This window comes from Plectropomus leopardus, chromosome 4 (assembly GCF_026936395.1).
Source record: "Plectropomus leopardus strain MGB_pleo_1.0 chromosome 4, ASM2693639v1, whole genome shotgun sequence".
NCBI classification, from domain to species: domain Eukaryota; kingdom Metazoa; phylum Chordata; class Actinopteri; order Perciformes; family Serranidae; genus Plectropomus; species Plectropomus leopardus.
In genome coordinates this window covers 39075419-39087470 of record NC_142179.1, presented here as the reverse complement: position 1 = coordinate 39087470, position 12052 = coordinate 39075419, and the positions used below count along the sequence as shown (strand labels likewise).

The 12052-nt window shown below is 39.7% G+C and overlaps 1 protein-coding gene across 2 annotated transcripts in view; it reads right to left on the bottom strand.

Moving 5' to 3' along the window:
* Window positions 1-7706, bottom strand: part of LOC121943972 (uncharacterized) — a 37085-nt gene extending 29379 nt beyond the window's left edge. For both annotated transcript variants that reach the window (XM_088077243.1, XM_088077244.1), the window contains exon 1: window positions 7566-7706. The gene's annotated coding sequence lies outside the window, so the exon portion shown is untranslated. The remainder of the gene's footprint in view (window positions 1-7565) is intronic.
* Between the last annotated feature and the right edge of the window lie 4346 nt (window positions 7707-12052).

The following is a 12052-nucleotide window of genomic DNA, read 5'->3' as shown; positions in this document are numbered from 1 at the left end:
TCTAATCAAACCTAAACCAGAGAACAACATGGCTCTCCCAATCCCAGCACATGCCTCTAAACCAAAAAGTTTCCCTCTTGAGAGTCTCTGTGGAACAGACCTGAAGTTACCATGTGGCAATGGTAACCTGATCCACTCCACCTGCCACTACAAATCTAAGTTAATCCTCAGTGATCTCTTGTTAAACCAATACACTGTGAAAGTTACTTTCTAAAGTTAGCTGTAGCTAAGTTAAGAAGCCAACTTTAGTTTCTTACCATTTCTTCCAATTATGTATCCAGGTAGAGCTGTTTTGATTTATTAAGATTCAGTGACAATAAATAAGCAGCTATAGGGCTGCTCGATTATTGCATATCAATCACAATTATTTTGACTGATACTGAACTCTAGATTATTTAACATGATTACTCATTGGCCTTCAGAACATCATGCAGTTATTGAACATTAACTCTGGTGTTTCTTTTTAACACTGGATGTCCTTTAACTTTAAATACAAGTAAAATGAAAACCAATAAAAGCTTAGCGGTGCAGCCATGACTGTGTAACACATCTTGCACATTACTGTAGTTTGTTCACATTCACATAATAATAAAACCTAACCCAACTAATATAATTTAACAATTACAGTCACTGTATCAATAACAGCAAAATAAAATTTGAGTAAGGATCAATAATTGTTCCACTAACTCAGGACAGATTCAGCAGATAGAAATTTCTCCATGATCTGTTTAGAAGCAGCTGGGAGTGTCACTACAATGAGAAAAGCTGGTCCACTTTAACAGTCCACCTTAAGGCAGCCTGGTCAGTTTCCCATGGGAAGTTAACTGAGCTTGCTAACTTCAGGGCTAACTTCTGTCACTTTAATCAGCAGCTGGCGAGCTAGACATGGAATCGTGTCTCGGGTCTTTAAGAGTTGTAGGATTTATTCTCTCACACAAACAGCCTCAGCTGTTGACACATCACACAGCCGCGTTTCACTGCTCCTCTCACTGCAGCCTCATTGTCACCATCACCGGCACATACACATCTGCTCTACCTGCTTCTACTTGTTGTCACTTGTGCTCTCTCTCTCGATGCGCATACTGTCTGGAATCAAAATGAGATAGCGAAGTTTCAAAACAACAAGAGAGGCAGTGTGTCGTGACTTTCAACCCATGCTGAAACCTCTGTTTGGACTTTGGGCGGACGGGCAGAGCTCTAGGAAAGGGTGTGCTTGATTTTCAAAATGTTGAGTTTGAGTCAATGAAAAACAAGTCTGACTATGACTTTTATAACCACATTTGGTTATATTGGAATTGGTTTCAAATGACCAGCAAGAATATCTTGTGAAGGGCTCATTGCATTGAGTAAGGTATATTCTCAATCAAAAAGTACTTAAATGCAAGTCTCCCTAAAAACTGATCCAAGACACACTGTCGGGTTTGTGCAAACACAAGAAATGCAAAACCGTACCCCTGAAGTATCCAAACAGCACCTGTCTGTGACCACCACACAACTGTCCTGCCTCGATGTCCTCTTGAACAGCAAAAACATATCCTTTCCACTAAAGGTAGCTCATATAGAATAGAGTCATTTCTACATCATACTGTTTTGTAATTACCACATGACTAAATAAAAGTCTTTATAAAACAAAACTTACTAGGATCAGTTCTATGAACATAGGAATCAGTGAACATACACACTGTAACACAGTCACACTGTGCCTGAAGAGGCTCACACTCAGTATGTTTCCATACACAGTTATGTCAAGCTATGCTTATAGCTCAATTAGGCAATTTAATTGGACTCCTGTACATGTCCCAGTGTACAAGCACCAGGGGAGAACTGATTTATTAATGGAAGTATGATCAGTAAGTTGATATTGGACCTTCTTCCAATTGACAAAATCCTGTGAGCCATCATCATGTCATTCATCTGCCGCCATGACCTCATGTTGCAGCATGATAATACACGGCTCCATGTTGCAATGATTTCAACACAATCCCTGGAAGTGGAAAACATCCCAGTTCTTACATGACCTGCACACTCACCAAACATGTCACCCACTGAGCATGTTTGGGGTGCTCTGGATCAGTGTGTGCAACAGTGTGTTCCACCTCCTGCCAACATCCAGCAACTTCACACAACCAATAAAGAGGAGTGGACTAACAATCAACAACCTGATCAACTCACTTCCTGTTCAAAGTGGGAATACCACACCAACGTGTGATTTGCAGAAAGCAGGAACAGAGTTGTCTCAACTCTGAACTGTAGTAACACCACCGTAACAATGTCTGTGCAAAACATAAAGCCAAAAAGATATGAACATGGGTGGCACTGGTGTGAAGTTGTGACAACATGCATCCCACCGCAAGAGATTTAAAAAGCTCTATGCACTGAGTCAGCAGGCACCCCGGGACGTGTGTTTTTAATTTTAGGTGAGGGACACACCACTTAAAAAGGTAGTATTTTACATTTTTTTAAATACAAAAGTCACACCCCAGCTATCCACCACTACTGATAAATTAAGTAAAGTCCCACAACACTGGCACCGGAGCTAAGCGATGTCCTCCTGTGGACGGGGCTGCAGCAAAACATAAGTTAGCCACCTAAAAAGAAAACAGTATAAGTGTAAGTGTTTTGAATGACATTATTTGAATGTCTCCTCATTACCAACATAAAAGCTGATGGAGGCAGCGGTGGAACAGCAGGTCAGTGTTCAGTGGAGGAAAATGAGCTCTCAGTGGAGTCTAGTGTTTTAGGTATAACTGCTTCAAATCCCTGTCAGTAAGGGCTGTCTGACAGCAAGGTAAAGCAGTAAATATTCTAAATATAGCGTACACTTAAACTGATTTTTTTAGGTGGCTTCACACTAATCAATGAAGGCAGAGTTTGCTTAGCCTCGACTGATTACATGGACTTGACGGGTGGATTTCTACTGCAAAGGTATTGCAAATAAACAGTTATGCTGGGTCTACATGGGGTCTATATCATAGACTGTATAAATAATATAGATTTATAACAACTAGCTAAGAGGGGGCATATCTCCACCTGCTGTGGAGGAGTCAGACATACTTCATTAATAAATGGATTCTCCCCTGGTGCTTGTGTCTGGGGCAAGGACAGGAGTCACATTAAATGGCCTAATAGAGCTATAACTATAGCTCAACGAAACTGTGCATGTAAACATACTGCTGTCACAAGCATCACCCGCTCCAGTTATTATGTGTGTTTGTTTGTCAGAGCTAACCACTCCCTTTGGGCAGGGAGTTTGAATGCCACTTCTGTATCATTAAACTGCTGTAATACAAACAACTGTTTGTTAAAATGCAATTAAATGCACCCTGATGTGATATAAGCAGTCTGTATTTTCAGCTGCTTGCGGGGTAGACTGTAAGCAAGACCTGAGCAGCAGATATTTATTCACATGCATGCTCACAGCAGTCTCGTATTTAAGGGGTATACTGTGTTGTGTGATTATAAATGCTTTGAATCAAGACAGGACCTTGAAGGGATACTTTGTAGTTGTAGGCTTTCTACCTCTTGAGCAAAAGCACCCTTTTCTCTGGTTTCTCTGCTCATGTAGCCCCAAATTCAAAAGTTTTTGCTTCTTTCTACTGTAGGGATGGACTAGTTTTATGTGAAGGCCTTCTTTATATCAGTGAACTACTTCTTTAATCAGGCTACTCTTCCTGACAGAGCTCAAACTCTACCAAAATAAGAGCACGACCTTCAGTGGTTTTCTATACAGCGCATTAGTAGTCTCTGAACAGATTACAGTTTAATACTGTGATGTAAACTGTACTGTTCATTTAAATTTTCAGGTAGTTCACTAATGCAGCTGTTCTATGTTGGGAACTTTGTTTAGGCTCATAACTATAGTCTTGTGCAGAAAGAGCAGAAAGATCCAAACAGCTGCAGGTCCTGAAACAGTCATTTTACAGATGTGGGTGACTGAATTCATTATTATGGCCTTGCAGTTGTATGCCTCAGCCACACACACACACACACACACACACACACACACACACACACACACACACACACACACACACACACACACACACACACACACAGTTACCAGCCATGCATGGCTTTTGTGGGCCAGAGAGAGAGACAGAGAAAGAAAACAAACCTGGATACTGACTGTGTGTAGATGCATCATAGCTCTGCTGAAAGTAGGCCCAGTGCTCCCTCAGGCCAGGGAGTAGAGAATTCCACAAACACACACATAAACCACACACTTCACTCCTGCTTTCTCTTAAACAGCTCTACATTGGGCTCCTTACCCAACCACTTCAATACCTGATGGGAAAAGCTGTCCCAGTAATATTTGTTCTTAAACTGTATCAAACAAAGGAGCATACCACTGGCAGCAGCATCTCAGTAAAATCTAATATGAACACTTGCATTATTTTTTACAAAGGAACTCTTCACCATTTTAATCATGTCTACAGTACAAACTGCTCAATAAGGCCTTATTTCCATCTGTGACTTGTGAATACAAGGTCATCTTGGGATAATGTTTGAATGAGGTTTCCCTGTTCTTCCCATTCTGCCAACAGGACCCGAATGCTTCATTAGCCACAAATCTCCAATTTTTGATTTCAAAATACATAACAATAAATGAGACTGCAGCTGATGAAGGAACCAGTCAGTACATTTCCAAGCACAGATAAGTGGAGCTACAGTTAAAGTTGCATTAGGCCATTTAATTGTATCCTTGTCTAGTATACAAGCACAGGGCGAGAATCCATTTATTGATGTATTGTTGATGTAGTTAAGTGAAATACAATCTGACATTAGGGGTTAGCATCCCTTGCATATGGCGGATGATCGCGTCTTCTGTTCAGAGGGTAAAGTGCTTTCAAAACTCATTGTTTTCCCACTTTGTAGACATTTACAGTTGCTGTTCTTCTTTTTTGAATTAGCCACTAACCAAAAACGGCTATTGTTTAAATTTCCCGCTGTGGGTCACATGTGCAACAAGTCATCCAAATGTCACATATTGTCGCACCACACAGTCATGTGTTTCCAGTTTTAAATTTATACAGACCTTGTTATGACACTGCTACTACTTTTGTTACTGGCTCAAATGCCAGACAACTCTGCCCCCATTTCCATAATATGTTATATATAAAACGGTGAGGCATTATAGCAGTGCATTATTCCCACCTTTAACAGGCAGGCAAATGCGGCTGATGTTTGATTTGCCCATTCTACTGAAGAACAACATCGCAGACTCTATGGAAGAGGAAGTCGCTCTGTATGCAGAAATAAAGCGCTCAATGTGAGTTAAGTATCATCCCTTTCCTTCCAAAATTAGCGTTTGCATGCAGGTTTTTCAATCATGGGTAAACCTGCTAAATGTGGGCAGCACTGTATTCCCATTGCCAGTGAAGACACCACAGCAGCAGACTAGTCTGCATTTCTGTCAGCTTTTGTGTGTGTATGTAGGTTGTTTTGTTGGTGTGTCCATGTGACATCACAGATAGGCAGGAGAACAGGTAAACAGTAGACAGCAGCAGGAACAGAGGTCTATGGAAACTCAACGATCGATGGATGGATCGAAGCTTTAGCTGCTGCTGCTGAGGAGACAGGGTAATTAGTGAGGGCATGTCATTGCATCTTGTTGGTTGAGGAGGTGAAATTTCCACATTCTCCCTAATGTTACGCTCCCATCAATGCCGATCAGAGCTGAAGGTGATAAAAACCTGTGTCTATTGCAGTCATTGACCCAGGTGTGAATGCTGATCATATGCATTCTCATTGCATTAAAAAGCCAGATGTTAGTGGGTTTTTTGTGCAGTGGGAATGAGGCTTAAAACACAATGACTTCCAGGTTATTATATACTAATGAAACATATTTATGAATATTATTACCATTTCTGCCAATTGGTGCCCATAAATCCTCTACAGTGGGCCGTAGACGATTTTATGTATCTGTGCATCTGCCATTTCCACTGTTTTCCAGAAAATTCCATAATGGAACAGACCAGTTTGACCTTTGATCCTCTGAAACCTGAGGCAACATCACTTTCCACGTGCTGCTTTTGGACACCTTTCACAAGTATATAAACCTTTGAACCCTGGTGAAAATTTAAATTTCAAAAACATGGAAAAGAGGCAATGAGCAGCTTGGTAAGAAATGTCCTGCAAAATGAGTAGATTCGTATAAAAAAAAAGGTAGGGAAAAATTTCTAGGGAAAAAAAGAAAAAAAATCTCGGAAAAAAATGTATTTATAATTATCATAGTTACATATTTCAAATTATGCTACAGAAATATTAGAAATTTTCAAGCACCACTTTTTCTTTTTCATCTTGTTTTTATTTCAGCTGTTTCTCTTGTACTTGGTCTTAACATTCTGATTGCAATTTGCAGCTGACATTTTCTTTCACAACTATTTTGTGTAAGTTGCTTTCATAAGATAAAGATGGACAAATTGGAAGGTTCTGAGGAGTCATTTTAACACAGATAAAAGGACAAAACCACACAGATACTTTTAGTACATCTTGTTCTAGTGTGAGGGTAGGCCATGCTGTATGGCTGCTTCATCCTTCAGTTATTGGGCACACTGGAAACTCGTTTAAAACGGACTTTTGATTAAGTGCATGAAAAGAGGATGTTAAACCAGAACACACAACATTTAAGAACGCGAATGTAGACAAATGCTGCTGCACAGAACATTGAGTGTGCACTTTTTATTTCATTCACACAAACGAGACAGCGAGAACACAGCCAGGGTAGGATGTCTGAAAGCGCGCAAAAATAAAAGGGAACAAAGAGTTCCCAATTCAGTAGTAGCGAGTGGGACGTGTGTGTGTGTGTGTGTGTGTGTGTGTGTGTGTGTGTGTGTGTCGGGGAAGGGGTGTGCTCTGTGGCAAGCACGCTGTGAGTGAAAGTGTTCTAATGGCAGCGGCAAACAGCTCAGCAAACACAACCTCGCAACATATTTCTCACATGCAAACTCATCCCTGACCATTTTGCTCTTTAAGTCTCTTCCATATTACATAGGTGGAAAAAAATCAAATGAAATTTCGGTAATGATTTTAAAAAACTTCAAAGTCGTAGTGTGTGTGTCCAAAACCACAGAAAACATAAGCAATAAAACAAAAACTGAGCCTGAACATAACTAAAAGTATCAGAGAAACAAAGACTTAGTGTAAACAAAGAGCGCTGACAGCGCGGGTGCGCTCACGGGGGAACTGTGGGAAGATATCAAGCAGCAACTGCCTATTCGGATGAGTCTGAACATTTTGTTCCCGATAAAAACTAGAGAATATTTTTATGGTTAGTGGCCTCCCGCCGGCCCGGTGCAGCAGCGGGGACTCCCGGTGTTGTGTGTGCTACCGGTGGGGCTGCCACACCGCGCGCACATGCCATAGTCATTTCATTCTGCCTGCCTGCTTTCCACACCAGCAGATTCCGCGGCCGTCCTCGTTGTGCATCCTAATTCCACAAGAGAACAAACCGAGTACTAATACACGCATACATCCACACACACTCACACACACACACACACACACACAGCCGTGCCGAGACGCGGAAAGCTGTGTGAAGATACACACATAAAAGCACAACTCACCTGTACTCTGCACATGAAGCTTTTCCCTTCTTTAAAACTCTCACTGTTTAACTTAAATTCCGTAAACACGCTTATAGTTCCTTCTGTTGTTAGCAGCGACACTGCGCATGCTCGGCTCAAGACACCAATCCCGTGCAGTTGCCTTATATAACTGAACCATAATCCAATCCAACCCCAATCCTAAAATCACCCAGAGCAGTTTTTGTAATAATCCAACAGCGGCTTTATCACATAGCATCTTCGAAGTTTTAAGGTTGTGATTGTAGGTTGATTTGGTGATAATCATATTTAAACCCGTGTTGTATTTTTAAACCCACATAAATCTGTTTTAGCCCATTTGGGCAATCTCACAGTTTACGAAGTTACCAGATATTACAGGTTGAATGTTTAGTAGTTGAAAATGATGTGCAAAATATCTAGGATATTTCCATTTGATGGATTGGTGCAGCCATAAATAGAATTGAGTTGAAGTAGAGTGGATTTGTTTATTAAAATAAAGCTAACAGAGAGTTAAAGTGCTAAATCAAGAATTACACATTAAGGTATAGATGACAACAATATTACGGAGCATATACATTGTAATTTTTCTACATTCTTTTTCTCCTCACTATTTTTTTTTCTATGGCAGGGACACTCAACTTGCTTTGCTGTGGGGGGGTGCAGGAGGCGAGCGGTATTAACTCAATAGAACACACAGCTAAAGAAAATTTTATTATTTATAGAATGAAACAGGAAAAAAAGTACTGAACATGGCAACTAACATGTATTTATCTTTGATGGAGGAGCTTGTGTTGCACTGCCAGCTGCAATATATGAAGTGTCCAAGTGTTCAGATGGGATTTCAGTTCATTCTTTCACATGAATGGTCTTTAGATCTGAAAGATTCTGTTGGTTCCGCAGGTGAATCTTAATCTTCGGTTCCTTCCATAAATGTTCCATTAGGTTTAAGCGTAATTCTTCATCTGGGCGCAACCGAAAGTCTTCTCTGCATTTTGATTTGTTTCATTGTCCTTCCTGCTGTAAGGTCCACCTTTGTTTCATCCTCATCATCCTGGTGGATGGCAAGATTCTTTTTAAAGAATTTCTTGTAACATGGCTATTTCCTTTAATAATTTGATTCTGCTGGTTCTCTTGGAAGATAAACAGCCCGATAATATGATGCTTCCGCATCTGAACTTCACTGTAGCATTGATTTTTTTTAGGTTCAAATGCAGAGCCATTTCCACTCCAAACATGGCACATTGTATTGTTGCTGAAAAGTTTGTTTGAATTTTGCTGTACAACATTTGGAGAAGCTTACTGGGAGAATGTAACGTGGTTAGACAAGACTATGCGATGCACCATGTTTGGAGGAGACATGGCTCTGCATACAATATATGTGCTGTATACAAACACACAGTGAAGTGTTTTTGTTTGGTTTGTGTTTGATTATGTTGAAGTCAAATGAATCCACAATCTGGACATTTTTCCAGAGTAAATGATATGGCTTTCATATCACTACTTCTGCCAACGCCAAAGACTGTGTCTTTTGTCATGAATGTAGTTCAACATGTATACATTTACATGTATATGAAACTCTGTTTCAAGGTGCCCGTGTTTTAAAATTAATCATGTGAGATCCTTAATCATTTTTCAAAAATTTTAATTTCTTCCTTTTAGACTTTTTGGGGTGATCTTCATTGGCATTTAATTCAATATCACCTAATTCAACATCCAACAGAGTTAATGGGGCACAGATGATATTTACATTAAGTATAGAAAAATAAGCTAAATCATGATTTCAGTTATTTAAACAATCATTTATTAAATTGGATTACGGAAAACATATTTCAGGATTTAGTATATAAGTAAGTTTTCTGATGAAAATGCTAAATCACTGAAATTACCATGTTAGCCATGTTATTGTAAAAACAAAAGACAACAACAAACAAAACTGAAAGTTTTTTTAAAATTTGGTAGTTTTGTACCTTTAGAAGATTACTGTGTTACATGCTTTACCTTCCCCGCTCTTTATGTATGTTTTCATGTATACATACTAGACTATTGTTGTGATCACATCTAACCTCTGGGGACTATGAATGTGTGTGCCAAATGTTATGACAATCTATCCAATAGGCATCGAGGCATTTGTGAACAGCTGGGAAAATGTGAAAAACATAAAAATATCGAGGATTAGAAAGTATTTAGAAATCATCCTCTGGAAATCATGACTGTCTGTATAAATTGTGATGATAATACATTTAATAATTGTTGAGAAACTCTGTTCACTGTCTTCACTGCTCTCTGACTCGGTCAGGGAGGCAGACACCGTTTCAACTTTTAAGGGTAGACGTAAGACCTTCCACTTTGATAAAGCTTATAATTAGGGCTGGCTCAGCCAATGAGCCTATGATACGCTGAGCTCCTTTTCCTTCTCTCATGCATGTCTATTAACTGCATTGCCGTTTGCAAGTTTAGCTTAGCCTCAGTAGTTCAGCTTAGCCTTACATCTGTGATAGCCATGTGCTACTGTCACTACCTGGGGCTCGCGATTACGGAGCCTGGGTCTGTTGAATTGCACTACGCTAATCCTGTTGCCTCTCCGGAGCATTCCTGCTCCTTTTTTCCTAGTTTTCCCGGATCCTGGCTGTAACCTTGGCTGTGCCTGACCGTGGTGATAGCTGTGCTGATGCTGTGACCCTGCCTTTGGTTGTGCTCGTGCTGTGGCTGTACTGATACTGTGCCCCCCGCTTGCCCTGATCGAGATCTGGTCCTGGTTGCGCCGATGCTGTGATCTTGACTTTGGACACCTCCCTATCATCATATGCATGAGACTCTTATCATCACCCTCAACATCATCATAGAGTGCAAATAATAATTTCACACCTGTTGTTATTGTAATATGACATGCATCTGTTTCTATTATTGCTGTGCCTCTCTCCCCCTCTTCTCTCCTCTCTCTTTCTCTTTCCTTTTTTCCATGATTGTATTTCATTTGTTATTTACGACATCTATTGCACGTCTGTCCGTCCTGGAAGAGGGATCCCTCATCATCCTCTACCGCTCTTCCTGAGGTTTCTTCCTTTTTTTTCCCCCGTTACAGGGGTTCTTTTTCGGGAGTTTTCCCTTGGGTGATGTGAGGGTCAAAGGGCAGAGGGATGTCGTACGCTGTAAAGCCCTCTGAGGCAAAACATGTTTTGTGATAATGGGCTCTATAAATAAAATTGACTTGACTTGACTTGAATAGACTTTTCTATTACTGCTATATGGCCTTTATATTTAAGCCATAATTGCTGATCATTGACCCTAGGTTCTTCATTGAGTGCTTATCCTTTTCTGGAGCACAATTTCTTGTGTTTTAGTTGAGTAGTATTGTTTTTTTTTAATATATTCTTTATTTTCGTGAACAACAGGGGACACAATACATAAAACATAACATTAGCAAGAACAATAATAGTCGCAGTACATCACAACCACCAACAACAACACCACATACAGCAAAAAAACAAAACAAAACAAAAAAAAAACAATCAATAAACAAACAACAGCAACAACATCAACAAAATGATAATGATTAATGCTTGATGTGGACTTTTTGTTTTTTGTTTTCATTCAACTGCTCCCAATGGCTGAAACTCACAAAATAACCAATAATCTCTAGCTGAACCCATCAGTAGACTTCACAAAAACTCTGAATTCATCTAATCAAACATGTTAATTTGCCGAACAGAGGCCATCAGAACTTTATCATTCATATCATTCATATTATTGGCTCTAACCATCAGAAAGAATTTCATTATTGGAACAGTAAACAACAACAAAGATTCATCATGCATCCCAGGGGGGAGGGGAGGTGCAGTTAACTGTACATCCTTTAAAAAACAGGTTTACAACAAAATATGTCAGAAATACTGGCATGCAAAATTCCTACGTGGATCTAAATCGGTGTAGGGTATATCAGTAAGGGCCTCTATAGATGTGTCTGTAAACGGTGTTTAACACCAGTATGGGCCATATAATTTCCATCATAGAATCAACAGCATACACCATGTATGCTAATTTCATCTACAAGTGTACTTGAACAGAAAGACAAGACAACAACAAAAATGACATCAATGGATAAAGAAAGCGAAACAGGGACTCAGTCTCCATTGGTTTTTATTAACATTATTAGCGTGTATCCTTATGCTGGTAAAGACTCAAAGCAGTCATAATTAAGCTAAGAGAGTCTGTGTGGTTACTGCTCAGATCTTGAAGAACAGATGCTGTTTGTTCCATAAAAGCCAAATGTAAATAATCATTAAGCCAGCAGTCTAAATTGAGACAGTTTGCTTTTTTCTCACCTTCCAATCAATAAGAATTGTATGTTTTACTGAGAAAACGCTTGGCCAATCAAGTGTTGTAATTTTTTTACGTGACTCCATCTTCTTTCCCAGTAATCCTGCTAATGGACTTAATTGGGAGTTTACATTCATAGTTTTATGCAAAAAATCTTTCTTCTATCCACA